General features: G+C 46.0%; 1 long non-coding RNA gene across 4 annotated transcripts; it reads left to right on the top strand.

The window, feature by feature from the left end:
- The first annotated feature begins 1,827 nt into the window (after positions 1-1,827).
- Positions 1,828-26,712, top strand: LOC128340384 (uncharacterized). Of its 4 annotated transcripts, none has more exons than XR_008313665.1 (5): positions 1,828-2,152; positions 3,531-3,711; positions 9,929-10,088; positions 23,146-23,275; positions 26,386-26,712. It is a non-coding gene; the product is annotated as an uncharacterized LOC128340384 (long non-coding RNA). The 4 variants fall into 4 exon arrangements; XR_008313668.1 differs by having other exon boundaries at positions 9,929-10,079; XR_008313667.1 differs by lacking the exon at positions 3,531-3,711.
- The last annotated feature ends 42 nt before the right edge of the window (positions 26,713-26,754 follow it).

Consider the following 26,754-nt stretch of genomic DNA (forward strand, 5'->3'; position numbering starts at 1 on the left):
AGGTTGCGGGGGGGGGGCGTTCCTTGAGGGTTTCAAGATTCTTTATTGATGGCTATTGATGCCTAGTCTTAGATCTTTTAGACACAATTAATATTATTGTACTCTTCTTATGGTTTTTTTTGTTTTTGATGGACAAGATCTTGTATGTAAACTTGTATGGTTTTGTTGGACAGAGATGTAACCTTTCTGTTTCTACTTATAATACTGATAAAAGCATTTTTAAAAAAGAATTCTGTGCCAAAGGGTTCTCTGACTGATCAGGGCTCATATTGCTTAGTGTTCTTCAGCTGTGCTCTAAATGATATAAAGGCCATATAGTGCCTTATATTCCAGACATTTGACTTCCTGTGTAGTGTGTCGCTTGCTGCAGTCTGGATTTCACAGATTGTCATCTGGATTGTAAGTGATTGCATGTCCTCCCAGTTCCCGTTTTCTCATGTTTTTGTGGCACATCTAAAACAAATGGTGTTGGTCTACCATTGTACAGCAAGGCATGCCATTAAACTGTGAGACTCTTCCCAGAGCCTCACTCTCTCATGAACAGGAATGTCCCTATTCCCTCTCATGATATATTGGAGGGTATGGTACTGTGGTCTGCTGGAGGTTTGATGACCCCGTTTTTGTACAATCTCAGGCTGGTGGCAAAACCAGGAGGTTCATAAAGTCCCTAGTAGACTGCAAAGCAGGCTGGTGGGCTGTGTTTAGCTGTGTGGGTCACACATTGTTCAGGCCTGGGTTAAAGGAACCTTACCAGGCTTTTATCTGGTTCCCTCTGTGAAACAGTGACTAAGGAGTTAAGGCCTTCAATGTGTTGTGCCACAAGTTATGCAGGCCTGCTTTTATTCATCTGGTGATATTCTACTGTGTTCATATTTGCCCCTGTTCAAACTGGATCTTTATTATTATTATTTAAGTTCACATGCACTTGTGCCTTTGATGAGGGGACTGTTTCCACATATTTCATTCAAAAAGAAGCAGCAGCACAAAGCCACACAAATCACAGCAGAGCTGGCACCATGTAGCCCGCTTCACATCAGATACCCCGTTCTGGTACTTTTTAAAAAAACCAAAATAAACCTTCCTAGGCTGTGTAGGAATTCTGCCTTGTTTGCAACAGCATAATTCCCCAGGCTTGGCAATCCTGCTGAAGAAGATGATACACATCAGAGAGCCCTTTATCTTTTCATGATATACATCTTTGATATGTATTATTAAGGCATATGACAAGCCTAACTGCAGTGTAGTCATGCATATAAAACACATGTCATCAGTCACTGAAAAGTGGGCCTGAGGGTATTTAAGGCTGAGTGGGTGGGTAACTTATTTGTAACAGTAATGTGACAACTCCTTTAATCTCAGAAGCGAAAGTCAGTAAATGTTTTCCCACAGCTAATGAAGTATTTCATCCATCTCCAAAAGGAAGACACATCACTTGTTTGTCAGAATTACACTGCATTTCTTCCTAAGTCATATGAAAGGGTTTCCAAGGCACGATGAAGTAAAGAAAAACACAACATTATTTTACTCCCTAGGACATCTTCCTTTGGTTTGGGATGCTGTTCTGATTATGTTTATTTTCACTGGGTATCACTCACTCAGAACAGTAAATCATGTGGCTGAGCAGAGTTCCATCAGCGCACCGCAAAGCTACAAGACAGAAAGAAACGTTCAATGTACTGAAAGTGTTAACCTCCTATCCCTCCTCCCACTCTGGATCCAGGTCCATTGGCTGCTATTTACACAGACACAGACACACACAGAGAGAGACACACACACCACAAAATACAAAACTGTGAAGCTATTCACATGAGAGTGCAAAACTGGGCTAAGGGAGCTCAGCCTGGGTTTGCAGGCACATGTGAACCACTGATATCACGGCTGATCCCAGTGGCTACACAGCGGCAAACCCGCCAAAGTAGCCTCCTCAGTAAATGAGGTGAAGGGAGCAAGTGTGTGTGATCATTTTGTTGATCGTGTGTCTGCGGGCACACTCGGGGGGGGGAGGACTACCAGTAATGCACCGCTCGGGGTGGGGGGCACCGCATGGTGGAGCTTCCCTGCGCCTTACCCCTAGTGCTGCCGGGTGAGCTGCGGACGGACTGCTGGTGAGCCATCACTCATCTGGGTGCGCGATCCACCCGCCCAGGAAAGGGTAAGTGATCGTCTGCAGGGAGGGTTGGGCAAACCTGCTCTCCCTGCAGACCAGCAGGTAGCTCTTCGTGATCGTGAGAAGAGCTCCAGTGTTTTTACAGTCAGTTCTCGTTTATCCCTGAAATGTTGCTATGGTAGCTTTATTTTGTTAAATTGCTTGCTTTAATTTCAGTTATTTTCTAATGTCTCTTTTTGTTGTGTATTGCATTTTAAAGGTAGAATGGTGAGTATATTAATCCTTTACGTGGTCATGCAAGGTAACCAAAGTGTCTGAAGCTCTGAACCTCTGCTGGAAGATATACATACTGAACATATCATTTCTGTTAACTGTTTGTAACTTCAATGGTTTGGTGTACTGGTGCAAGTTATTACAAGAACATTCACAGTGCATGCCAGGAGAACTAAGCTGATCCTGGTTCTTCTTTGAGAAATCCAGGAGGCTCAGTGTGTTTTTCCTGTTCTGTTTTATAGCCTTGCATTGTTGCAATCCATAACCAACCAGTTATTGCAGCACACACATTGACCTTGCTACCACATATTATTATTCTGGGATTAATGGGTTGTAGATCACAGCTTGGAGCCCTCCTCCTGCAATCAATGGCACTTCTGCCCAAGTAATATGGTTATTGTGATTGGTGTGTGAGCATCCCATTCACCTTTGTGAAACCATACTATGTTTATGGGTTCTTTTTCACGTAATTGCATAAACCACCTCCAACAGGCCTCTGCCTCGATTCTGTTCACGTCCCAGTTCTGCACTGGCTGCTATTCTGTCCCCCTTCCCCAAGGCAGGTGTGCAGAGGTTCACCTAGGTAATTTTGAAGCCTGGGCCTAAAGACCCTTTTCCCCACCACCCACAAGATAAGCATCATCCCCCCCCCCATACACACACAGACACACACAGAGAATATTTTTAACACATGGGTTCTTTAGGGCACAAACAGCAACTGAATGCACAAGAATGTAAGGATGTAAAACAAGTCTATTTATGTAATTATGCATTAGGAGAAACATTTCAACATGCAACTTAACATATTCCCATCCCACATATTTGTTTCCCCACTCCCCCCTCTGTCTCTCAAGAGTCTTTTTTTTAAAATTGGGAAAGTCCAATTTCTGCAATGACTGGTTTTGGTTTAACGTTTGTGCCTCCCCCAACACACACATTTTATATTGAAAGTTCTCTCATACTAATCTGGATGTGCTATTTGAGAAAAGGCTATTCACCCCTCTCCATTTTCTTGAAATTTCCACCCCTAAACAAAAGAAGAAGGTGAGGTGGAATGGAAGGAAGAAGGTGTTGCAGAATTGTGCCTCTTGGGAGGTAATGGGGAGGGGGGACACATTTCTAAAATACATTTTGCTCTTCAAATCACCAGCAAGAAATCATCTCGGTGAAGATGAGGTACCTAACCAACTGCTGCCAGCGGAGACATTGCTACTGGTGAGAACCTGTGAGAAACAGGAAGCCCTTGATGTTGCTGCTGCTGCTCCAGCAACCTGCAGAGAAAAGCCACTTCTCCTCCTACCACTGCTGCAGCAGCAGCCTCTGAGCACACGGTGAGCACACCCACTGCCTGTGCTGTCACATCACTTGGTAACAGCTGCCTGCCTGTGTGTTGCCACCCACTGAGGCGATGCGCCTCTTCCCTTTGCTGTGTCCAGCCCAGCCCACTTGTGGTCCGCACACTTTACCTGTCTTATGACTGGATCGGGCCGTAGGCAGGCCAGTGCTGGCAGGCAGCAGCACTGCCAGCCCTCACATCCCAGCCGTCACTCATGCGAGTCATGCTAGCGTGCTTGGCTGCCCAGCATTGTGAGGGCGGGCCATCAGGGCCAGCAGAACTTTCTCAGAATTTGGGGGTTCCCAGGCCTGCGGGGGACTGGACATCCAGCCGGATGTCCGTTCCATAGGGTGCCACTGCAGGTGTGGGGTTTTTTTGTCCTTGAGGGAGGGAGTGGATTAGCAGCCGCAGAGAGCTGGCAGCTACTGTATGCCCTTTGATTATTAGGTCAAACACTCAAAAAGTCCCCTCAAATGACTTTATTGCTTGAGAGGTGGAAGTACTTTTGTGGGGAGGGAGCCAAAAGCTGTTACGCATCTCTGTAATAAGCTGAAGCTTTGAGGAGGTGCAGTTGCCTTGTTGGCATGTCTGCCCTCTGTTGTCAGGGCTGCAAACACCTTCCCAAGTTGTTCCCATGCCGAAGGGGTGGATACAAAATCCCCAGATGGTATGCCGGGATGTGTAATTCTATGTTCAAAATATTTGAATGCACTTAGTACATTTGCCAGATAACATGAAATGGTAATTAGTATTTGACAGTTGCCAGCTGATGCTATTTCATATTTGAAGGCTGCCAAGCTTTGAACAATGACAAGATAAAACAACAGTAAAACATTTGAAAGTACCACATTCAAAAGGCATATGTGAATGTTGCTTCAAAAAAATGAAAATGCATACATTTTTGAACATTTATGAGTATTAATTTGGCTCTAGTGTCTTAGAAGAAAAATGTAAGTTTCTGGATTTTGAATTATGACCACGGTGTGGTTAGGGCATTTACTGTTTTGCTGCTGAGTCTGTATGTGGTATGTGAACTGGAATTTAAACACGAAGTTCTCGTAAGAACTAATCTGCTTACCTTTCTTTCACTATAATCTTAACTGGTAATTACCATTTAAACAAGTTAGCCCACTTCTGCCTCAAACATTCTAGCATCTGCCATCTTGAATTAGGATGGATGACACCATCACAATCTATGCTGTTGAGGTGACCCTATATGTTGTTACAACTGTACCAGATTTGATTCAAATTGGTTGGGTGGTTCACAAGTTAGCCTACTTGCACCCTAAAATGTTCATGTATGTGTCTGCCATCTTGGGGTTGATGACATCATCACAAACTATGCCATTGAGGGTTCCCTATGTGTAATGATAATTGTAAAAAATGTGTTTCAAATTGGTCCAAGCATTGCAAAGTTGATAGGCACACACATACACACACACACACACACACACACGAAGGGGGGAGAGAGAGATCGAGAGAGAGAGAGATCATAAGCTTACTTTATTTAAGGAAAGTAGGCTAAAAAAAAAAATGAAGAGCCCAATCCTGAGCGTGTTTACTCAGAAATATATTTTAATAAATTCACTAGGACAACTCTCCCAAGATGTAAGTGTGATCATTACTCTAGCCCTAATTTATCATAGTGGTTCAGGATTCAATGAGTTAATCAGAAAACAGGAAGAATAATTGCCTTGCAATTATTTTGTTTGTTTAGATTTATCTAGTTCTTAAGAGGTGGCAAGTGCAATTGCGGCAGTGCAATGAAATGATCCTACATATCTACAAGAGTATTGCTGGCATTAGAGCTGTCAGTTTTTCTGTGGTCTTCTGACAGTCTATTAACCTTCATTTCCAGCCCTAAATGCTTGCCATCCTTGTTTACTTGCTGACTACATGTTTAACTGCATAGCCAAATTACAAAGAAAAATGTGTAAATTGATAGAAAAGGTATTGCTTCAAAAAAGGTATTGAGGCTGTTCTCACAAGCAGCCTAGTCCAGGCTACGGCAGCCTATTCTGGGCTAGGCTGCATGTGTGGCGTGCCAGGATCCGCCCGTATCCCGGCACTCCCGCCAAGCCTAACCCCGCTCCCAAGCCCAGCTCTTAGCTGAAGTTAAGGGAGCAAGTGCTACCGGGATTGTGTGTCTCCTCGGGCTGCACACAGCCCAAGCAAACAAAAGCAGGCACTTAACCTGTCTGACGGGCGATCCCATCAATGCACTGTGCTTGTTGAATGGTGCATTGTGGGATATCTGGAGGCCAGGATGCATCTGCGATTGCAGTCTTTGCTTCCAGCAGCATATTTGTGCTCGTCTGGGGGGAAGGTGAGTTTTTGAGCAGGCTTCCCCCCAACCCCCACCCTGCTCACCCAGTCGTTTGAATGATCTCATGATATAATCGTTACAATTCTGAATGGAATATTCTCAGAAAAGATATATAGAAAGAAATCAACAGAGTCCTCCTTCATGTCCTCCTTCATTGTCCATTCTACAGAGACATTCGTATTGTCCTCATCCTTAACTAAAATTCAGGTCCCCAAGTTGCTCAAACCAATGCTACTCCTCTCTTCTGCTCTCTGACTCCAACCCTGTTATCACACATAATTCTGCCAAGTTTTGCGCAGCAGCATGTAAAATTTGTCAAGTCCTGACACATAGCAAGATATAAGCAGGCCCAGAAATCTCTCATGAGAGGAGAGACTCCAGAGATCTGGGGGGCATAAAAGGAAAAAGGCACATCAGAAGTGTAGCTGAAGCCAGCCGCCAAAGGGGGCTGGCCTTTGGTGCTGGGCTTTCAGGGTGGGACTGAGGTCAGCAGCAGGGGGGCAGTTATATTAGGGGCTTGAGGTCTGGGTTAGTGTTTATTGGTCCTCCATTTTATTGGGTTGTGCCAGGCCTTTGCTGATATGTGTTTAGGCTGTCTTAGGAAGAGTGATGCAAGGGGTGCATCTGGCAGCTCTGGGACAGCTATTACTATAGAGGTGGGGAATAGAAAAATTGGTGCTGGTAGAGCAGATGGCCATTACAGGAGAAGGGAAGCCAGTAATTTAGTAACTGTTTCTACTTCTGGCTGCCTTGTCAACTCCTAGGCCTCAGGGAACAGTTCCAACTACCCACAGAACCTAGCCATGCTCTTTTTGTAATGCCAGGTCAGTTCAGAATAAGACTGAAATCATCCACCTGATTGTGAATGAGTGAGCTGACCTGGCATGTATAACTGAGACCTGGTTGAGTCTCTCCCCCTGGTTGTGGGAGGCAAGTGGCCCAGTTTGGGCCCAGCTTCTCCCACCAGGCTACTCTGAAGTAGAGCAGGTCTGGGGAAGTTGGTTGGAGCGGTGGGGTTGGAGTGGCTGTGGTCCATAAGAATACCATCTCCCTTACTAGGGCCCCTGTGAGACAGTAGACTTATATTGAGTATGTATTTTTGAGGCTGGGAACTAGGGATAGATTAAGGATTCTGTTGGTTTACCGTCCACCCCAAGCTGGTCCTGGAGTTCATGTTGGAGTCTCTCAGACCTTTAGTGCTGGGGGGCTTCGATATCCATTTTGAGGTTGACTTGTCTGCTGCAGCTCAGGAGTTTGTAGCGGCCATGACAACTATGGACCTATTTAGTTTCAGGACCAACTCATGTTGCCAGCCACACACTCAATTTAGTCTTTTGTTCAGCTCCGGGGGGGTGTTCTGTGGGTGGGGATCCTGTGGTTTCCCCATTGTCATGGATAGATCACTACCTGGTTAAAGTTGTTTTCATGGCCACAATCATGGCCCAGCCTTGCAGTGATGGTAGAGCTATTAGGATGGTCCGCCCAAGAAGGCTGCAGGATCCAGTAGGATTACAAAAAGCCTTGGTGGGTTTTAAGGTTGATGCTGCCAGTGATTCTGTTGATGCCCTAGTAGGAAGATGGAATAGGTGACTCACCAGGGCAGTAGACATATCTGCTCCTAAGCCTCCCTTCCGACTACTTTAAAAGTGTCCCCTTAGTATACAGAGGAGTTGCGGGGGCTGAAGCAGCAAGATAGGTGACTGGAACACAAGTGGAGGAGAACTCAGCTCAAATTTGACAGGACACAGCATAGAGCCCATTTTAAGGTTTATGCGGTGCAGCTGCAGTGCATGCAACAACAACAAAAAACATATTCTGGTCTGCGTGTACTGCATTTGCAGGTTCACATTCACTAGAGTTATCCTGGGTTGCGAGGAGTTTAATTCAAGGTCCTTCTGTATAGAATCAGTCCCCAGAGACTATGTTCTGCTGTAAGGCTTTGAATGGGTTCTTTGCGGATAAAATATATTGTATTTGGGTTGACTTGGACTCCACTATTTCTGCAGAGTCTACTAAGGGGGTGTCGAGCAATCCCTCTTAGGGGTGTGCAAACAGGTTTGACGTTGAAAGTGTTCGATGTCAAACCAGTTCAGTTTGACTGTTCAGGGTCAAACCGAATCACCCCCTGTTTGATCCGACCCTGGACCAAATGCCCCCTGGTGTTCAGGGGGTTTGCGAGCTGACATAGTAAAAAAAAAAAAAAATTAACCTTTACTCCCCTCGGGGGAGTTCCTGCAGGTGGCAGGGGGAGGGGTCCCCCTGCCAGCCACTGTAATCACCCCCTCGGTCAGTTCGGCTGCTCTTCAGCCACTCTTTGGCCGCTCTTTGGCCTTTGCCCGGTGGCCATTATGCAGCCCGCATGCCTGCGCACTTGGTCTCTGCATGGGGCCATGCAGAGGCCATGTGCGCAGGTACGCGGGATGCATAATGGCTGCTGGGCCGCTGGATGAAGGCCGAAGACCGGCCGAAGAACAGCTTAACCGGCTGAGGGGGTAATTACAAAGGCCAGAAGGAGGAAGAGGAACCTCTGTGGACCCCTTCACCGCCTCCAGGAACTCCCCCAGGGGGAGTAAATGTATTTTTTAAAAAATTACTATGTCAAACTCATGAACTCCCCCCAGACTGAAACAAACTGGGGGTTTTGAGGGGTTGCTGGACCAAACTGGCCCAGTTGGGTTTGAGGCCGGTCTGGCCTTGAACCGAACTGGCCAGCCAGTTCCGAGCACATCCCTAATCCCTCTTGCAGGATTAGATTGGATCCGTTTGAATCTGTGACAGCTATGGACGTGGACAAGATACTTTAGGCAGTGCAGCCTACCATTTGTTCTCTGGATCATTACTCAACGTGGCTGCTTCTATCTAGCAGAAAAATAGTTGGTGGCTTAATTAATATTAACCACCTAATGGCGGAGCAGGGAAATGACTTGACTAGCAAGCCAAAGGTTGCTGGTTTGAATCCCCGCTGGTATGTTTCCCAGACTATGGGAAGCACTTATATTGGGCAGCAGCAATGTAGGAAGATGCTGAAAGGCATCATCTCAAACTGTGCAGAAGATGGCAATGGTAAACCCCTCCTGTATTCTACCAAAGACAACTTCAGGTCTCTGTGGGCACCAAGAACCAACACCAACTTGACAGCACACTTTAGTTAATATTAGGGATGTCTTTTATGGACCTTTGAACTGGTTCAAAAGTCCTCCGGTTCTGCCAGTTTGAAGGGGGGGGGGGTAGTTTCCCCTGTGTGTCCCCCCCCACACACACACACTGAATTTCCCCTGCTGGCGCTGAGTTCAAAATTGCTCCCACGGGGCAGCATTGTATCTCTTTGCTGCCCCGGTGCCATGGGAGATTGGAAACTGGCCTCCATTACTGAGGGATATAGAGATGGCTTCTTAAACAAGGAGGCATCCTGCCCTCCCTCAGCAATGCATTAATGATATCAACTATGGGTGTGCATGGAACCAGTGACTGCCAGTTTGAACGTGGGGGGAAAAATAGCTGCCAGGACTGGGAAGGGTACTCCCCCCACCCCAGATTTCCCCACCGGCACTGTATGCAAAATCCACCTCACAGAGTGGCAGAGTAAAATACAAAATGCTGGTTCTTCAATGTGGTCTTGTCTTCTACACATATGGGCTATGCGCCTGCACAGAGACCTCGTTGGAATCTAACAAGCCTGATTTCTCCTGCTTTGGGCGGAAACCCCATCCCCAGCCACTATATGCAGCTGCACCACTCCTCATCCCCTCAGTCTTTCTTCAGCGAACATCGAACATCGTGGAGTCTTCAGCTTGGCAATGAGTAGGATCAAAGCTATCCCTTGTTGTTTTCTCCCTGCTAATTCTTCCTAACCTCTTAATTCTTTCTTTCTTTGATTTTTGTGCAGTGGTGGACGGAGTTTCGGCACCTAAGTGTTGGTATTCCTTGCCAAACACCTCCAGCCAGCAGGATTGTTATGACGGGTGCAGTATCTTCTTCTGCATGATCCCCACAGCACATTGAGGTCATCTGAAGAGATCCGTCTCCAGTTACCACTGGTACATCTGGTAATGACTGCGAACTGGGCCTTCTCTGTAGCTGCTCCTGGGCTGTGAAATGTACTTCCAGTAGGAATTTGCATATTTATTTATTTATTTATTTATATTTTGGGCCCATTATTGGCCTTCAAGAGAGCCCTAAAAACATATTTGTTTGGTCCGACCTTCCAAAGTTTTTACATTATTCTTAATTGTTTTAAACTGGTTTCAAATGGTTTTAGACTCTTTAAATTTGTTTTTATATTGTTTTAAGCCAATTGTTTTAAATGGTTTGTTTGTTTGTTTGTTTGTTGTACACCACCCAGAGCCTTTGGTTAGGGTGGTAAAGAAATGTTATAAATAAATTTTGTCTGGTAAGTGGCCAAAATAAAGATTCCATTCCATTCCATTCCATTCCATTCCATTCCAATGAACGAATGAAGGAATGAATGGTCACCCATTTTACCCTTATTACACTAATTCTATCTGTTTTAACTGCAGTTTTATGAGAATTCACTATAGTCTAATAGTAGCTGTATAACACTGTATAGTCTATATGCTCACAGTTCCAGATATAGCCTGTCCCATTGCCATTTTAATGTAACCTTTATGTGGCACAAATACCATATGAAAGATTGATTTGATTTGATTTACCTGGCTGGTGTGGCTGCTGGTGCCGCCATCACTTGCCCTCCCAGTGGCCCAAAGCATCGCGCTCCCCCCTCCCTTTACCAAGCCACAAGTGAGCCAGCAGCTCAGTAAAAGAGGGTTGAGCGTGCTGGTTGGAGTTGCAGGGAGGGCAAGCGGCCATGTTGGCATCTGCACCAGCATCCACACCAGCCAGGTAAGCAGCTTGCTTACTCACTCGCCATCCCTGCCTGGCCCCCTTATCGTACTAAACCAGTTTGTTCGTTCCTTTGTTTATCAATCATATTTCTCGACTGCCTGATATGTACATCTCTAGGTTTGCTTGAACCAGACCTGGTTCATTTTGATCATGAACCAAAGCACCCGCAATTTGGTCTGTGATTGAACCAACAAACTGGCCCCAGTTTCAGGAGAACTGGTTTGGCACAAATCGTTCATGCACACCCCTAGTACGGCTGTGCAGAAAAATGGTTTTGCCGGTTTGGTTTGGGTTCTGGTTGAACCGGACCCAGGTCTGGTTTGACTGCTGGACCAGTTCAAAGTAGTTCATAGATCAGTTCAGTGGTCTACTAGTAAAGGGGAATCCGGTGAGGATTTATCTTTATTGGTGAAGGGGAAGGGGTGGGGGCTTCCCTAAGCATAGAGGAGGTGGGAGACAGTACTTACAAGTACTATCGGTGGTGGCAGCTGTAGGGTGGTGGTGGCTCCCTCCCCACCGCCAGCCTCCCCCAGAGTAGCCAGGGCTGGTGGTGGCCCAGACTGGGCCTTCTCCAGCCCAGTTCAGGCCTCTGCACATGTTTGGAGGCCATTTTAGTAACTTGTGCACATGCACAAAGGTAATTAAAATGGCCTCCATGTGTGCACGGAGGCCAAAATCATGCTGGAGAAGGCCCAATCTGGCCCAGCGCCAGCCCTGGTTACTCTGGGGAAGCTGTTGGGTGTGAGGGAGCCACTGCCACTGCCATCGATAGGACTTGGAAGTACTGACTCCCCTCCTGCCCTCTCTAGGCGTAGGGAAGTCCCTCTGCCCCTTTAGTGGTAAAGGGGAATCCTCACCAGATTCTCCCTTACCAGTAGACCACCATACCAGTCTGAAACCTGTTCAGTTTGAACTGGGCTCAGACTGGTACCCTCCTTTTGGGGGCCAGGCCAGTTCAAACATGGACCGTCCATACTGTTCCTGTTTAATGTCAAGTAGAGCCAGCTTGCACATCTCTAACCCCTACTATGTGATCTCATACCTATTGGTGTCTAGTCCTATAGAGGGCAAAGTATACATAAGCCCAGTAGTTTTAATGAGTTTAAGCAAGCCTCAGTCTGTGTTATATCATATTCATGTCCATCATATGCAGACATTTTAGCAGTCCATCATTTCTCAAAGATCTGCCATTTAAGGCATGACAGCTGTAATTTTGCTGGTATGATTTCACAAAATAGCATCCAAGCTGCAGCTCATATCCGTATAATAAGGCTAGTTTTTTTAACTTAAGAAAAGGAGGTATTTTAAAGTTAAATGACATTATTCATAGACCAGGATAATGATTTCCTCCAAATCAAAATGCAGTCTCTGAAAAGGGCTGCGTATCACAAATGCGATGAGTACTTTTGAAGTGATTTGAACTCTGGAGAATGCTCCTCAATTTCCATTTCCCCCTCTTTTCCCTTTGGTATTACTTCTGGCTCTTACATGTGAAAAAGGAACTGAATTATTGCTATCTGTAGGGAAATTATATTTTAACAATGCTGCAGAAAATACCTGTATCATGCATGCATGGTTGATCTGCTGATTTTTAGGGTTTCCTTAAGGATTAGACGTTCCAAGGGTCTGCAGGTAAGAAAACCCTATCCCCCATTCTACCTACAGTATTTTCTTAAGAGCTATGACTTGTTCCTGAAGAGCACCCTTCAGTATCCACAGCACCCGATAATCCTTAAGAACACTGAGCTCTGTGAGGAAAACATACCTGTGGGACTAATTGCTCTCCTATACACAGTAGTATAGGGAGAGTTGTATTTCAGCAATGTATGCTGGGAGTTGTATTTCAGCAATAACTGGAGGACCCTAGGTTGGGAACCACTGTTCTATACCATTAAGCACAAGATGTGAAAAACAGAGATTGTGTGCCATCCTTCGTTCCCTTAAAAATGTAGATATAGGTCATTGAAGAAGAGAATGACACAATAATTAAATCTATAAAAATAAATTAGTTTCAGCCCTACAAAAATGACTAAAAGAATCCATCAATGGAATTTCACAAATCATTGGGGCTATTCCCATGATCAGCAAAAATCAGGCTAGGTGAGCCTAGCCCGATTTTGGCTGATCGTGGGAGCCACTGAGCTCGCAAGCGAGCCTGGTAGCTCCCAGGCAGTTAACCTGCCTGAATACCCCTCCCCTAAAACTGGGTTTGTGGAGCAAGTGCTCCGCAAACCTGGGTTTTTTTTTATTGTGAGTAGCCATGGCCGGCTCCACACTGTGGCTACTCATGAGGAGACCCCCGGAAGGGAGGCGAAAAGCCACCTTCCAGCTCCAGGGGTCTCACCAGCATGCCCTGTGCACTTGCGCATGGCATGCTGGAGATTCCGGGGGCTGTGCAGCCCCTGCTCCCCCCAGCCCCTGCCGGCTCTGTCACGGAGCCGGCAATCATGTGGGTGGCCAATCCGGCTGCCCAGGGCTCCCTCCCTGACTGTGAGCGGGGAGAGTGGGTTTAGAGAGGGCTCGGTGTTAGAGAGGGCTCAGTGTTCAGGTCATAGAATTACACATTTGGGGTGGGGCACCTTATAGGCCATCTAGTCTACCCAGCTCCATCAACCTTTTCCATTATTACTTATTCTTGTTTCCTTAAAACATCTGTAATTTGTTTTATCCCCATCTTATCCCTCCTGTGGCAATCTGTAGCAGACTCAGATCACAATGTGGTTTTGATTCAATTTATTTTGGCCCAGATGCTCACTACTGGACTACCATGTTCAGTCTCTTGGATTTCTGGGCAGGTATGCACAACTGACATATAATACTGTTCCCCTGCTGTATGTAGTCTTTTTGAACAAGTTATATCCTTCAGTTGCTACATTCCAGTCCTAGGAGCAGGCGGGGGCCGTGAACGCGCCTCCGGGGGGGCGGGCGGCTTCTTTAAGTAAACGGAGTGCTCCATGCTGCCCAGCAGCCCCCGTGGCGGGGAATCTGCTCCGCCACTCACCTGGCTCCCATGGAGGCGAGCCCCTGCTGGCGGCCAGGTGAGTGGCAGAGGTGATTCCCCGCCATGGGGGCCATGGGGGCTGCTGGGCAGCATGGAGCACTGGTTCCGTTTACTTAAAGAAGCCGCCTGCCACCCCCCTGGAGGCGCGTTCACAGCCTGTGCCCGCCTAGGAGTCATCCCACTATGAGGCCATTCACACAATCAAAAACTGTGTGGTACCCAGGTTTGGGAGCTTTGTGTGCTCATTTCATTTCATTTTCATTTGTGTGAAATCAGGGTAGGAGGAAAATCTGGGTAGCTTTTCCTTGCTTCCACACAGTCACTTCTACCCAGGTTTTCCTCTTACCTTGCTTCCACACAACTGAAAATTGGGAGCATATACTGCTCCCAAACCTGGGTAGAACATAGCAGCAGCAGCAGCAGCAGCAGCAGCACTTACATTTCTATACCGCTTTATAGCCGGAGCTCTCTAAGCGGTTTACAATGATTTAGCATATTGCCCCCAACATTCTGGGTACTCATTTTACCGACCTCGGAAGGATGGAAGGCTGAGTCAACCTTGAGCCCCTGGTCAGGATCGAACTTGTAACCTCCTGGTTACAGGGCGGCAGTTTTACCACTGTGCCACCAGGGGCTCAAATCATAGTTTTTGATTGTGTGAAGGACCTCATAGTCTCAATCATACCTATCAAGTAATATTTATCTTTATGTTCTAGGACTTCCTAGAACATAAAAACTTAGAGACGTGAGTTTTGGGTGGTATTAAAATATGTTAAATAAATAAATCTTGTTTGTTTTCTGTACTCTGATGAGTCTCCCTTATCATCTCCATAACAAGAGTCATACTGCCTGGTCATTCACACAATCAAAAACTGGCCAAATTCAGATGCAACACGGAATCACAGTTAAATCAGGCAGGGTTGGAACTCCAGTGTGTGTGAATTTGTGAAACTGTGGTTTAGAGCCAAAAGCAACCTGCAGTTTTCCTCACCCAACTCCAGTTTGAACCTTTGGTTTGCACAAAGTTTCACCGCTGAGACCGGTGTTTGGCCGCTGAAGCCTTATGTCCAATCCCACGGTTTTGTGCCAGTTTTCAAACCACAATCCTAGAGACAGTGGCATGAAACCGCCCGGGATTGCAGCCACTCCATGGCTGCGGCGCTTCTCAGGGACGCTGCCATGTCCCATCCCAAGCTTGTCAGCCTGCCAAGCATCACAGTCACATGGGTCATTTCCTCTTCCCACTCTGTTCCTTGCTTCCCCCACCTGGCAAGCGGGAGGGAAAGAGGATTATAGGACAGGATAGGCACTAAGTGCTTTACTCCCCAAGAATGAAGTGGCAATTATGTATGTTCACAAGCACAAACACTCCAGGTGGCAACACAAGCATGGCAACCCATGACAGCATGGGGAGGGGGACAAATGGCTGGCGGGGGGATGTATCCAGGGTTAGGTTTAAAAGGCAGCCACAGATAAGGATTCTTGAGCAGCCAAGTGTTAGGTCACTGTGTTTTACCCGGGCTTTTGAACCCAGGCCACTGTGAATACCAGCCACTGTGTTCTACCCTAGGGCTGAACAAACAGGTTCAACATTAAACATGTTTGAACCATAACCCAGGCCATACAGAGGCCCATTTCACAGGCGTGGTGGCCTCCAAAATGGCCACTGTGCTAAGGGGAAAAAACCGAAGAGTGGCTGAAAAGTGGGAGGCGGGCGAGGGAGGGATGAACCTCCATGGACACCCCCCACCCCGCTGCCATCTCGGACAACACCCCCAGAGGGGGTAAGTGTAAAAAACAACAGCATTAAAACAACAACTCACAAACTCCCCCCCCCCACTGACCAGACTGAACCGGGGGGGGGGGTTCAAGGGGGTACAAGACCAAACTGGCCCAGTCCAGTTTGGGTCTTGTTCGGACTTGAACTGAACCGGAGCAGCCAGTTCCGTGCACACGCCTATTCTACCCAGGTTTTGGACTCAGGAGTTTTGGAAGCTGTGTGTGCTCCCATTTTCAGGTTGTGTGGAAGCAAGGTAAGAGGGAAATCTGGATAGAAGTGACTGTATGGAAGCAAGGTAGAAGGAAAACCTGGGTAGCCTTTCCTCCGACCTTGCTTCCACACAATCACTTCTACCCAGATTTTTCTCATACATTGCTTTCACACAACCGAGAGCACACACAGCTTCCAAATGCAGATAGAACACAGTTTTTGATTGTGTGAATGACCTCATTAAATAGTATGTGAAGGGAAATTTCACATTTTTCTCTCACTGGTTTTGGTAAGACTTTCAATGCTGACTGCTTTGGAAGCATATTATTTCATGCAAACATTAATGAAAGTTATATCACCATCGTGGACAATTATGAGGAGGGATAAAAACAGCAGAATCTCGTGGTACTGAAAAATGAACAGATTAATTGTTGCATAAGCTTTTGTAAATTATAATACGCCATAAGATAGATGAAGTGTTGTCAAATGCTAGATAAAGGTTACCTTACCTGCTGCTGCAGCAGTGTGGCTCCTTGGGGCAGTCATCCATCATCTCAGGCCAGTGGGGGTCCAGTTCAGGCCTCCGAGCAAGTGTGGAGGCCATTAGAGTGACCTCCGTGCACACGCAGGGGCCCAAACCAACCCCTGCCAGCCCAAGTTGATGGTGGGGGGAGTGCCAGCAAGGCTTAGGTGACCCACCGCTGGCCCATTGCTTCCCCCAAGGAGCCATGCACCAGTGGATAAGGTAACCTCCTGTCCACTCCCTGCCCATTCTTTTAAAACCCTGTACTGTTCCCCCAGTGCTCGTAAAGGGGATTCCTTACCAGATGCTCCTTTACAAGCACCAGAACTGGGGTCAAAACAATTCTACCCAGTTCGACCCTGGTTCTCAACATTAACTTAACCTCCAGCCGGTTAATCAGAACCAGTACATGGACTAGGCGGCTCAGTTCAAGTCTGGTTCAGACTCATACTGAACCACCTGGAGTGGTTCTCTGCACATCTCTAACATAAACACCCCAACACACACATGGACACAGGGGAAAAAAATCCATAAAAAGTGATGCCAAAAATGAAATGTTTCTGCTGCATCTGATGATCATAGCTAAACTCTAGATTCTGTCAGGTATGAGGAGTGAATTTTTGACTATAAGCTACCTTCCAAAGAATCAAAAACTCACCTAAAGGCATAGCTGTCACCAGATGACCATCTTTTAAAAACACTTCTAAAAGTAACTTTTAAGCACCAGCTAGTTTTCAACAAAATACTTAAATTCTTAAAATCCAGACACACCTTGCAGAAGTGCTGTGCTGTCCAGAAATTAAAGCTAAGATGAATTTGGAGTGAAAAGGAAATTCAAAATTGGAATAATATATAAAAGTTGATTTTTAAAAAATCTTTTAAAAGTTCACTGAATTTTCACTGAATATTTGTCAGGCTTAATGTTTCATAGATATGTTTATGAATATTTATATTTTGTTGAAGCTTCAACAACTTAGTTCATTTTCCAAACTCAAATATCAAAATCCAAAATCCAAAATGTTGACAATTCAACAAATTCTGAATGCATGCAAATTATGTTTACAGTAAGACCACAGTATATTTATAGCATGCCAAGAGTTTTATGATTAGGATAGCTCATGTGAACAGTAACACTGGTTTAACACACAACAAAACATAAAGGGTATTCACATGTGCAGCCTAACCTAGGCTAGGGCAGCCCATCCTGGGTTAGGCTGCACGTGTGAAGAACCAGGAGTAAAGTCACTCCTGGCGCTGCACCCATACTGAGCCCCACATTAAAACCCAGCCTTGCCTGGGGCACCCTGGGATACTTGTGTGGAGGCCAGGGGAGCCAGACAAGCTGCTGCCTTCCCTGCACCCACCCACACTCCCTGGTGTGCACAACCTCAGTGTTATACCAGTGCTGTATCACTATCACACTGGTTCATAAAAGTAGGAAGCATTTGTAAAGAAAAGTGCATTAATTCACTTCCCAGTTCTTCATATTTTCCTTTTGGTCACATTTGCTGGTGAATCATGGCCAAAGTACACATCACTCTTAATCATGTGTAGGCTTATCAGAAGAGATCTCCTGACCCCAACTGAGAGGAAAACTGCAGAGGCTTTTAAATGATAAGAAAGCTATCTCCAGCTCAGATTAAAAAAACAGACCAGAAGAATTCCTAGTTTCCCTCCCCTTGGGCCTGCCGACCCCCCAAACATCCTTTCTCCTTCCCTTCCCTTACTTGGCAAACGGAGATAGTGGGGGAGCAGCAGCAGCCACACATAAGGGGAGATCTTCCCCTCTCTCCTCTCCTTTCTCTCTCTCCCTGGCATGCTGAATAGCAGTGCAACAGGATCCAAAACCTAGGGGACCATTGAAGATTAAGGATGACAGCTCCTTTCCTCATATGCCACGATGCTCCCAGCACTGCTACCACTTGCCAGGTAAGGAAAGGAAAGGGGGTGTATGTTTGAGGAGGGCTGATAAGGAGATTTTTGAGGATGAAGAGGACTGGAAGTTATGGGACTGGGAAAAGCCGTTCTTTTCGGGCTTGGATTTTGAGCCAGAAAATAATATGGGGGCCTTAAAAGCTCACCTATCGGCAGGGTCTTGTTAGCCACTGGAAACTTCTCTCAGACATGTGTGTCAGATATTTTCTGAGTCTCAGATTGTCTCTGGGAAAGAATCTGATTTTGTGAGGGAAGAATTTGGATCAATTCTGAGTTAATCTGAGTGAGTTTGGGAGTGCTCACCTATCTCTAGTCACTTGTAAATTCCTATAGATATTTTGCTTGAGCAAGACCTCCCAAATTTGCTTCAGGCACTACTGTATTGTGTATAAATAAAGTAGTCAGAACTAAATCTCTGAGAATCTGAGTTGCCACCAGGTCTTTTAGCTGTTTATGCATCTTCACTGACACACAGAACTGACATGGTCTCTTATGCCATTATTCTCAGAGGCATTGCCTCTCAAAGAAAGTACTTTGGGGAATGACAGTTTAGACTCAGCACTAAAAATGCTGATGTGCCAGAGTTTTGAAAATCACTCCTTTTAATGTCATTTCCTGACACAGTGTTGTGGAAATGCAGTAACATTGTGTCAAGCATTATAAAAAACACAATGGTTGTGTGTGTTTTAACATCAAATAGTCATCACCCCCATGCCTTACACAGCCACTGGACTCACTGTGCTGCTAGCCAAAGGCCACTTCACTTCTTTTTAGATTATTAGGATTATCCGGCACACAAATACACCGTGAGGGAATTTTGTGTCTGATCTATAACAAGTGGCTTGAAGTTTCCAACTTAATTGCCTGCTGTTTTAGAATACCAGAAAAAAGCTACCAGATTTCAGGAAGAGGAAACATGTGGCACCTCTTGCCACAGTCAAGTAGTTACCTGAAGATACAGAAGCTCTGCTACATTCATCAGCAATGATAGACAGTTCAGGATGGGAAAAGAAAGTACTTTTTCACATAGAACATCATTAACTACTAGAATTCTCTACTACAAGATGAAGGACCGGGTCTCACAATCAGTGAGACCCGGTTTTAAGCTGTGAGCGGGAAGAGCGGGCTAAGCTCACTTTCCCCACTCACGAGCGGGCAGGGAGCCCTGGGCGGCCGGATCGGCCGGCCACACGATGTCCAGCTCCAAGACGGAGCCGGCGGGGCCTGGGGAGCTCGGGGGCCGCGCGACCCCCGGAAGCCCCAGTATGCCCTGCGTGAGTGTGCAGGGCATACTGGGGAGACCCCCGAGCCAGCAGGTGGCTTTTCGCCTCCCGGCCGGGAGTCTACTCGCGAGTAGCTGCAGTGCCGCGGCTACTTACGAGCAAATAGCCCGGGTTTGCAGAGCACTCGCTCCGCAAACCCAGGCTAAGGGGCGGGCTACAGGAGCGGGTTAGCTGCTCCTGAACCACCGGGCACGGCTGCGAGCCCGGTGGTTCTTATGCTCACAAAAATCGGGCTAGGATTGTAGATAGAAGAAGCTAAGCTCTCTTGGCTAGCAGCAGATCATATCTGTCCTGTATGTCTGAAAGAGTCTAGTCCACTATGTACCGTATTTTACGGACTATAGACGCTACGGACTATAAGACACACCTTAATTTTAATCCAGTTTTTCAGAGTTTTAACATATTAAACTGTTAAAACATATAAGACGCACCTGAATTTGGGCGGATATTTTTCGAGGAAAAAAGTGAGTCTTATAGTCCATAAAATATGGTATGTGTATCTGTATCTGTATCTGTATCTGTATCTGTATCTGTATCTGTATCTGTATGTGTGTGTGGGTATGTGAATGATGGTTACCAAATTATGGGGCTATTCTTACGATCTTTGATTATAATCAAAGGCAGTATATATGTGAGTACTGGGGACAAATAACAGGGGGATAGCCATCACTTTTATTCCATGCTTTTCAGCTGGATTAAATAAATTGTTTGGCTTGATGGACCCTTAAGAGTTGCTTTGCTGGATCTGAATCAGCAAGGCAATTCTTATGGGTTCTTCTGTCTACAAGGCCCTCATTTAATTTAGTGAAGAAGTTCTCCATACAGCCCAAATATAGTATTTGAAGAGTCAGTGTGGTGTAATGGGTTGGAGTGTTGGCCTAGGACTGGGGAGACCTGGATTCAAATTTCTGCACAGCCATGAAATCCATTGGGTGACCTTGGGTCAGCCACCCTTTCTTAGCCTCAGGCATGATGGACGTGGATGAGGCCTGCCTATGCAGTCATCTCCACCATTAACTAGTTCATAATATCTGACATGGAATAGGAAATGCATAGGGTAATTGTGCAGGCTGCCTAGTGGGACTCCAGCCTCTGCAACTTTCCTCTGCAAGATCCTGGAGAGACATTAAAAAAAAGTACTGCCAGCCTATGAGTCAGGTGTCCAACCAACTCTCCTCAACTCTCCAACTAGAGATGTACATATCAGGCGGTATAAGAATATAATAGACAAACAAACAATGAATTGGAGGCTGAAGGAACTGGGATCTGAACTCAGCTGTGGCCACAGAGATCTAGAAACTAAAGTCATGCACTGGTTTCTGATAATTGCTACTACCAGTGGTCACATGCTGCTGGGCATGTTGACTGGGCCAGGCAATGACAGTGGCCAAAAAGAATTTAAAGAGTCAGGAGTGAGAGTCTAGTATTCTGCCCCCAAAACAGAGATGCAGCAACCCATGGCAAGTCTCCTTAGTGGTTGCAGCTGCTGTGAGGAAGCTAGCAAAGCTTGACCTAAAGCCCCAGTGAGTGTGCTGTGAAGTGCAAGTAAATAAAGCCCCTGGGAAAGCAAGAGACAAGTAGCCAGGAGAAGTTCGCTTCAAGCCTAGTAAGTCAACTCCTTAGGCAAGCAAAGCTTAAGGGCACCTAAGGGTACTTAAGAGAGTGCCTTCTCTGTTGTGAACCTTGTCGTCTATTAAGATCATCTAGAGAGCTTCGGTTATGGTTGCCTCCAACTTGTTTGGTGGCAACTTGGGACCGGGCCTTCTCTGTGGCTACCCCAGGAGTTTGGAACGAGCTCCCTGCTGAAATAAGAGCATCTCCTCCTCTGTTTGTTTTTAGAAGGACCCTGAAGGCACACCTATTTTCCTAGGCTTTCAACTGAGATCAGATTTTTAAGTTTTAATATGTTTTTAATCTATGATGACTTTTATCTTTTTATGAATTATTATACTTTATATTATGTTTTAATTCTGCATATTATGTTTTAATTCTGTCCTAGAGATTTTGATATTAGGCAGTATATCAATCAATCAATCAATCAATCAATCAAATAAATAAATAAATGGTAAACAGTGAGCTGATGAACTTTTAGTGGTCAGTAACTAATTGCTTACCCACTAACCATCATGTTCTTGCATTCTCTCCAGAGGCAAGATGTAAACTCAAAAGGGAATCTAAATTCTTCAACATCCGCATGGCCAAATGTTGAAGTGATTACCCTTGCTAGCTGAACAAAGAGGCACCTTTTAAAGTGGTGATTCTAACATTTAGGTAGGAGGAGAGCAACTGTCCCTATCCAACCCCAGCGCACTAGCACCGCATCCCATCAATGGCTGTTGCTGATTTATATCTTGTGCTTCTTTTTAGTTTGCAAGATCCTTGTGGACAGATAATCTTCCTATTTCTCTCTTAATTATTTTCCTATGTAAACCACTCCATGAACTTTTGTTGATAGCTGGTATATTATATTATTCTTATTGGTAGTAGTAATTGTGCAGATAGTTCTCCATGCTTCAGTGAATGAAATCACTCGTGCCACCAAACTGCCATCTTGCTATGTGTTTATGAAGGATATACATCCTGCATTGAGTAACTGGGTGCAAATGCTTCACCACTCAATCAGGCCCCTCCCTTCCACCATGGGAGGGAGAGTTTGGCTTCTGTAGCACACACACACAGAGCTGGGCGGGAGGAATGCCCGGCTGAGGGAGGATCCCTCAATGTACTGTGCTCCTGGTGTGGTGCATTGAGAGATGCCGGAGAACATCCTCCTCTGCCCCCCTGCTCTGCCACGGCACTGCTGTCGGAGCACTTCCACTCATGTTCGAAGCCTGTCTCCCCGCCACATCCCCGCTATGCTCCCCAAAGCAGCAATGTCCCAAACACTGAGAAAACATGAAAATGGCATTAGGAAGAATGTATTACAATGCATTACAAACCTTGACAAATGCAATTTGTGTTTTTAACAATAATCCATTATTAAGGTTGTTCTCACAACCAATACTAGGGTGGGGAGGGTTGCTGGGGAGAAGGCACGGTTCAACCTATCTTCCCCCTAGATGACTGCTCCACTTGTCTTTGGCACTCAAGCCGTGTGACCCCACGATCTGCGCCTCTGTAAGCAGCACAGATGATGTCCCGCTATGCACTGTGTGGTGCGTAGAGGTATACCCCCTTGAGCCGGTGGCTCTAGGCACCCATCTCTATGTGTGCTCGGGCTGCAAGCAGCCTGAGCACACACATGATCCCAGCAGTGGGGTAAAGGGCGCACTTGCGCCCTTGACTACAGCTAAAGGCCAGGCTTCAAAGTGGAGTTGGGTGTGAAGGCAGTGCCAGGATCTGCGTAGATCCCGGCGCTGCACATGAGCAGCCTAACCCAGGCTGGGCTGCCCTAGCCTGGGTTAGGCTGCTCATAAGAACAGACTTAATGATTTTCATTTGTCAGGTCCAAAATATAATACAATTGTATTCTATGTTTTGGACCTCAATGCTTTATGTTTTATTTCAGTGCTTGAAACAACAACAACAACAACAACAAAGACTTCTGTTAAGAAATTATAAAATGGATCTAATACGCCAATCCATTGTGTGTTTATTTAGAAGCAAGCCTCACTGTGCTAAATGGCTTTTACTCTTAAGTAAGTGTGCATAGTATTGCAAGTGTACCCAACCTACAAGTCTAAGTACTGTAAATATGTTTTTCTTTATTCTATTCTTTGTGTAACTTGATCTTATGTGAAGATGTTTGCACAGGCATGTGTGTATCACTAGAAAATTACATTTGTGTTTAGAGAACTAGGAGCTTCTGTATCTAATGCTTGTGTTCTCTGCCACACCTGCTACCTCAAAGCTGAGCAGGATGCTGAGAAGTTCAGAATGTACATGAGTCCTGGGAAGTGAAACGCCTAGAGAGTCTAGCTAGTGGTTGAAGTTAGTACTGTCTAAAATGGCTGCCAAAGCTAGGAGCTATGAGAGAGATGAATCCTAGAACAGTCTGTTTTGAGGAGAGGAGAAAGATAGAAGAATAGATTGGCAGGGAGCAAACCAAAGGGGAGAATTTGCTTAGGCAAGAGGGAATAGGCAAAATATGGAGATATACTGCAGCTGTGGTCCAATTGGACCAGGTTATTTAATTTGCAGTGGTGGAGCAAGAGCTCAGAAGGGGTGAGGAGGGTTTGCGTGCAAGATCAGATGAACTCAGAAAAGAATCCATGATGGCTATATGCCTCCTTCCTCTCTGACCACATAAATACTAGTGATCACAGAACCTTGTTTTGATGCTTAGCAGTTGCTTTGAGTAGGGATGTGCACGAACCTCTTCAGAGGCCCTTTTATGAGCATACCTCCCTGCCTCCCAATTGCCTCATCAGACTGAAAGTGACAGGAAGTACTTGGCACACTTCTGCTCATCAGGCATGTGTGTGCCGATGTGTGCCGGGTACTTCCTGTCACTTCCAGTCCATCAAGGCAACGGGGAGGCAGGGAGGTATGCTGCCGCCCTGCCGGACATTTTAAAAGTGTGGTGCCAGTGGGGGAAACGCAGTGGGAGGGGTAAGAGCACCTTCTCCCGCTCTTAAAGTTATCCCCCACACCTTTGAGCTGCCCCCCGCTGGTTCCATGCACATCCCTAGCTTTGAACTCTGGCTTTGCTGGTTAAATGTGCAGAAGAGGAGGGTGAGGAGGGATTACTATCATCAGGGCAACCAGGCAAACCTTCATAAAAATGGAGCCAACTGACTGTTTCTGTGGAGAGCTCTTAAGGAATCAGAGGGGATAGAAAACTGAGGCAAGGAGAAACAGGTAGACCAGATGGTTGAAGTTTGGGGAAATATACCAGTCTTACTGCATAACTTTCCTGGGCTGGAAGCAAGATGATCAGAGACCCACTTGATGAGAGTGGAACTCCCAGACTAGGCTAAAATTTGTGGGGGTCAGGAGACCCAAGTAGGTGAAAGCAGCTCTTTAGGGTCAGTGGCAAGAGATTCAAGAGGCCCTCAATATCTGGGAGCACATCCACAGAGTCCTCTTTCTCTGGGTTTTGCAGTATGGTGGATGGCTTTTGGGAGAGAGATCCACACAGCCAAGGATCTCTGGGAGATTGTTCACAAGTGTTTTCTTTGGACCAACAAGCGAGTGACTGGTTTAAAATGCTGGCTCTGAGTTGAGCTCTTTATACCCAATGTTGATCGGAAATAACAAAAGATTTCAATAGTTGTAGACTCTCCTCCATTCATAGGGGTGAGGGCAAAATTCCTTCTAGGCTGCCCTGCTTGCTTCTGTCCTATTGGGAGGAAGATGTCGGGAGGAAACCAGCTTCTCTTTGGGTCTCAATACTTCTTCTAGTTCTTCTGTTTTGGTAATTCAGGAGCTCAACTCCTGGGAAATTTTGATATCTGATGAGACTTGTCCAGAGTTCTCTAGTTTGGTTTCTGACAATTATTTAATTAGGGGTTGCAGATTTCCTACTTCATCCACCCAGTGAGAGGGTGTAGTGTGCCTTTTGGTGAGCCTTCCGATACCAGGAGGCTTGTTGTAGCCTCCCATTTGGCTACTTGTGAGTTGTTGCAGCGCAGAGCCATCATGTGGTGACACACAATCATTTAACCCATTTTGAGGGCACTCTCATGCCCAAAACCAAGTTAAACAGTGGGCTCCAAAAGTGGGCTTGCCACCAATCCCCCACCAGGAGCCACACAGCTCCCATTACTGCACACGAGCGGCAGGAACTGGACTGGACTCCCTTAGCCCAGTTCCTGCTGTTCGTGAGAATAGCTTCTGAGTGTCCTTAGGACAGTCACCATATCTCAGCTTAGCCTGCCTCACAGAACCTTTGTGAGAATAAAATTTTAGGAGAGAACCTAGCACTTGAAGGAAGGAATGGTGGGATAATAATGCAATTTTAAAATTATTGGACCGGGTCTCATGATCAGTGAGACTTGGTTTCTTCGAGTGTGCGGGGAGAGCGGGCTAAGCCTGCTTTCCCTGCACACGAGCAGGGAGGGACCCCTGGGCAGCCGGATCAGCCGCCCACATGATTGCTGGCTCCATGATGGAGCCGGTGGGGGCTGGGGGGAGCGGGGGCCGATCAGCTACCCCAAGCACCAGCATGCCCTGTGCAAGCACTCAGGGCATGCTGGTGAGACTTCTGGAGCCGGGAGGTGGCTTTTTGCCTCCCCTCCAGGGGTCTCCTTGTGAATAGGCATGGTGCGAAGCTGCGCCACGGCTACTCACCATCTAGAAAACCAGGTTTGTGGAGCGCTCGCTCCGCAAACCTGGTTTTAGGGCAGGGATTCTTGAGCGGGTTACTCACTCGAGAACCACGGGGCTCGCAGCCGAGCCCGGTGGTCCTCACGATTGGGAAAAATTGGGCTAGGCTTTCCTAGCTCGATTTTCCCCGATCGTGAGAATAGCCCCATTGTATTTTTAGATATAAACTCTCCAAAGCTGAGTTGCTAAACTTACAATTAGGTCCCACTTTCAGCAATCAGTAAGGATGCTAATTTATTACAACGAAAATGGCAATTCAAATTGCACAACTATGTGTTGTTGTTTTTTAAAAGGTAAGTTGGAAGAACTTGAAGCTAACAGGAACTTGAAGCTAACAGGCTAACAGGACTACTGTTTCCAGTAGACAGGATCATGTTGTACTTTTCCTTGTACTGTTCCTCATGTGATATTTTAAGTTTCATTGCTATACAGTTTCTCTCAGTACATTAAAACATAAGTTTCTTTCTATAAATCTTTACAGAATGGCTCAAGGAAATCAGAGAAGACATCTGGAGACACCACCAGGCTGATTTCATTTCACATAACAACCTCTAAAGACTAATGGAGGAGAAAGCTGCCAAGCCAAGTGCTTCCAGAGAAAATGTTCGGAAATACCTGCAAGATATTTTGGTTGCTTGGACTAACACAGTGGCATTCTTTGATGCTTGCTTTCATTCTCCATTACCAAAGTCGTAATAATCTTTAAGCATTTTGGCTTTACATAATAATGCCTTACGAGGTTGTGCCATCTGCATGATTTTTTAAGAACACGGCAGTTCCTTTCAAAAATTGTAATTGCACTACTTGATATTGGTGTTAAGTGTCTCCTTCAATAAGATGTGTAGGTGTG

The sequence above is a fragment of the Hemicordylus capensis genome, chromosome 1 (assembly GCF_027244095.1).
Source record: "Hemicordylus capensis ecotype Gifberg chromosome 1, rHemCap1.1.pri, whole genome shotgun sequence".
NCBI lineage: Eukaryota > Metazoa > Chordata > Lepidosauria > Squamata > Cordylidae > Hemicordylus > Hemicordylus capensis.